General features: G+C 36.8%; 1 long non-coding RNA gene across 1 annotated transcript in view; it reads left to right on the top strand.

The window, feature by feature from the left end:
• Window positions 1–3,759, top strand: part of LOC147832945 (uncharacterized) — a 21,344-nt gene extending 17,585 nt beyond the window's left edge. The window contains exon 6 of the long non-coding RNA XR_015515439.1: window positions 2,296–3,759. This is a non-coding gene — a long non-coding RNA (uncharacterized LOC147832945). The remainder of the gene's footprint in view (window positions 1–2,295) is intronic.
• The last annotated feature ends 375 nt before the right edge of the window (window positions 3,760–4,134 follow it).

Genomic DNA, 4,134 nt, shown 5'->3' with positions numbered 1-4,134 from the left:
TGACTTTGGTAATTCTTAACAATTGATTCAAAGTGTGCAGTTATTATAAAGTGTCACCCTATTACATTACATGTAGCTCACAGAACCCATTATTTCACTGTTGTGTTCCCACACTAGTTAAGCACACACTTCCCCTTTAAGCTTAATTTATGCTAAACCCAAAAATATACTTTATAAAACTGCGACTGTAGAAAGTGTCTTCTTCAATTTAAGCTTCCTAACTACAGTGTGATTTGTGGTTTCAATGGCAAGCACTCCAGCTCTGTCTTGTATTTTTGCCAGCCTCAGCAGTATGAAGCTACCTAGCTACCTAATGACTATGAAATGAGCTCGGCATATACCTGCGTCTCTGAAGAATCTCCAGTCAATTGATAGTTGCCTGATCAAGCAGAAAAGAAAAGGAAATCTGTAAAAAAGCATTGGCGTGATTTGTATGCGCGCTGAATAAAAGACAAAGCAAGGGTGTCGAGCAGAATCACAATGGAGCCTCCAGTGCTTTCAAATTTTACCAACATGAAATATATTCATTTGATAAAAGCTCTATTACACATTGAGAAACTGCAGTGATAATTGTGTTAATCTTTAAAAATTACAACAAAGGTTCAGTCGACTGTTGAAACCAGAAGTTTACATAGACTGTATAAAAAGGCGCATAACCATTTTAAATAAAGTCAGATGTTAATGTGACTGAACTTTTTTCTCTTTTAGGTAAGTTGGGATGATCACATTTGTTTTTTTTTATGTTTAATAGCAGAATAATGAGAGAGATATTTTTTGAGAAATTGTTATATCTTGTCTTAAAGGATTATTATGCCTCTGAAAAAACTCAGATGATGGTGTTAAGGTTTTGGAAGTTTCTGATTGGCTAATTGACAACATTTGAGTTAATTGGGAGCACAACTGTAAAATCGTATTTAAGGAAAAGCTCAAACACACTGCTTCCTTGTGTGACAACATGAGAAATTCAACAAGCCAGAATCAACAAAAAAAAAACATTACATTTTGCTAAATGGTACTGGGAAAAAGACTAATGTTTGGAGACATGTGCTGTGCTCTGGAGCTAAGATTGAACTGTTTGGCCATAATGACCAGTGTTACATTTGGAGGACAAAGGAAAGCTGACAAGCCTAGGAACACCATCCCAACTGTGAAGTATGAGGGCGGCAGCATCATGTTGTGGGGCTGTTTTGCTGCAGGAGGGACTGGTCCACTTCACAGCATAGATGGCATCATGGAGAAAGAACATTATGAAGAAATACTGAAGCAACATCTCAAGACATCAGCCAGGAAATTAAAACTTGGCCACAAATGGGTTTTCCAAACAGACCATCACCTTAAGCATACTGCCAAATTAGTTAAAATGTGCTTTAAGGACAACAGAGTGAATGTTTTGGAGTGGCCATCACAAAGCCCTGTTCTCAATCCTATAGAAAATCCTATAGCAAGACCAATTCTGTCAGGAGGAATGGGCCAAAATTCCTTCAAACTATTGTGAGAAGCTTGTGGAGGGAGACCCAAAACATTTGACCAAAGTTATACAGTTTAAAACCAAAGCTTAAAAAATATCTACGAAATGTGTGTAAACTTTTGACTGGCTAGAAATTAATACAAAATTCCCTCAAAAAAAAAAATAAATAAAAAAAATCTCTCATTATTCTGGCATTTAGCAAATGTAAATCATTTAGGTAATTCTACCGGACCTAAAATAGTAAACGTTTAGTATGATTTACCATCAGACTTTTTTTTTTTTTTAGATGGTTCTGTTAATGTAGACAGCGCCCTCTAGTGGATTCGTCATCTGAAACGTGCAACAAAATCAATCTTTTTATACACCTTTAAGCACAACTACTACTACTACGATGACTACTATTGTGCCTTTTTTATGTTGCGGTCCAAGCTGGATGTGATTGGCTGTCGTCACTGATGTTCGTGTCAGTGTGAGCTTCAGACATGCTCAGCATCAAACTTTGAAGCTGACGCCCCATGTGAACAGAGAATATGTCATGTATTTCAGATTTGCAAAAATTTACGCAGCGCCCTCTAGTGGATTTGTCATATGAAACATGCAACAAAATATAAGCGGAGCAACATATTTAACAATTCGCAAAAAAAAAAAGTGTATTTCCAGTCTGATTTGGTAAACTATTTAGAGTTCTTGTTGATGACGATAACAGTGCAGAAATCCCATCTGCTTTAAACGGAAATAACACGGATAATTGGACACTTTAAAAGGCCAGTACACTAAATGCAATATCGTTCCCACCTAATGTCTTCTCTGTTGTGGTTTTTCACCAGCCATTTGGGATTGTCCAGAGTGTTTTGTAAATTAACCCGGGACCTTGGCTGGAGAAGCACAGACCAGAGCGAACCGATTTGACCTGCAAATTGTCTAGAAGATGGGGGGGAAAAAGAGAGGAGTTTTGTAAGGCTTCAGCACAAACTCTGAAAACGCGAGTGCAAGAGAAAGGCCTTGGAGAAAATTAGCCACTGCCGTGACCTTCCTGCATTAGGCAAGTTGAGCCGAGACAGGGGATGAAGCAGAGGGCATCGCTTACCTTACTTCATTCCCAGAGACTGGCCTTTCCTCACCTTCTGTGCTTCGGGAAAAAGTAAAGAGCAGTCTGGAGGCTTTGCACTGTAAATAACTTCCCACACTACAGGATGACAACAGATATAGAAGCGCCTCAGGATGAAATAAATACCCTTGAGTCCTGTAGGACGTTGAGGCAAATTCGCCTTAGTCAGGCACACCATGTAATGAACGGAGAAGGATACTTACCAAAAGTGTATTACCAAAGTAGCCGGCTTCTCTTTAAAAGGTTTTTCTTCCCAAAAACTGTGACCTGATGGGTTCGGAATTACATTTACTTAAAAACGAGCACCCTTAAAGTGAGCCGAGTGTAAGATAAGACACTGAAGTGAAATTCTAATTTAATCTTGTGGTAGTACTTTTTAAAAGCTCGCAGACATCCTATCTTTTTTTTTTTGTTTCAGAGACTAGATGACCTTTTTACTGTATGAAGTATTATATAAATCTGCAGACACAATAATAAGACAGCCGTTGTTAAGCTGACTTCAGCCCCGTTCACACCAAGGACAGTAACTAATAAAAGTGCTTCTATATTTAATAATAATTTATCCACACCACAACTGCAAGACACTTTTTTGTCAACTCTGGTTTCAGTATATTTCTTAACACTACATTTTCCCATACAGACAAAAAAAAACGGGTTACTTTGTAAATGTGTTACTTTCACCTTAGAATTAGAAGTTTTCTTGGTCACACTTTGCAATGTTTATTAGTTAATGGTAAATAATGCATTCGCTAACATTAACAAACAATGAACACTACATTTACTACAGTATTTATTCATGTTAATAAACATTAGTTAATGAAAAAAACAGTAGTTCATTGTTAGTAACTCATGGTGCATTAGCTAATGTTAACAAGCATGGACTTAAATGTTAATAATGCATTAGTAAGGGTTTAATTATGATTAATAAATGCTGTACAAGTGTTGTTCATGATTACTTCATGTTAGTAAATGCATTAACTAATGAACCTTATTGTAAAGTGTTACCGTTTTCTTTAACATGTTTTAATCAAAATTGAGTAATTCACGTTATCATATTGATTATTATTTCTATGTTCTAGTTCTATCTATGTTCTATCTATGACAATTAACAACTTTAATAAGCGGAAGAAAAACATCCCCAGGAAGCATTGTCAATAAAATAAATAATGCAAACCTTTATTTTGAAATTTGACATTGTACCATGTCATTTGTGTACATACTATGTCATATACATATACATTCACTACTTGACGAAAGTGTTGTTGTCGATCCCAGTTGCAAGAGCAACACATAATGACTTCTAGTTGATCATTTGGGAGATGAATCATCTGTTGATCTGCATCCCAATCATCACAAATGCTGCTGAAGACCTACTAGAACCAGCATGGACCCGATATTCTCATAGAATTCAGTCAATTTTGGTGAAGAAAAAATCATGGTTTAGGGTTACATTCAGTATGGGGTGTGCGAGAGATCTGCAGAGTGGATGGAAACATCAACAGCCTGAGGTATCAAGACATTAGTGCTGCCCATTACATTACAACTCACAGGAGAGGGA

Source organism: Danio rerio, chromosome 18, assembly GCF_052040795.2.
Source record: "Danio rerio strain M-AB ecotype USA chromosome 18, GRCz13ab, whole genome shotgun sequence".
NCBI classification, from domain to species: Eukaryota; Metazoa; Chordata; class Actinopteri; order Cypriniformes; family Danionidae; genus Danio; species Danio rerio.
Note: the sequence above shows the minus strand (reverse complement) of the source record. Positions and strands in the feature narration are given on the sequence as shown.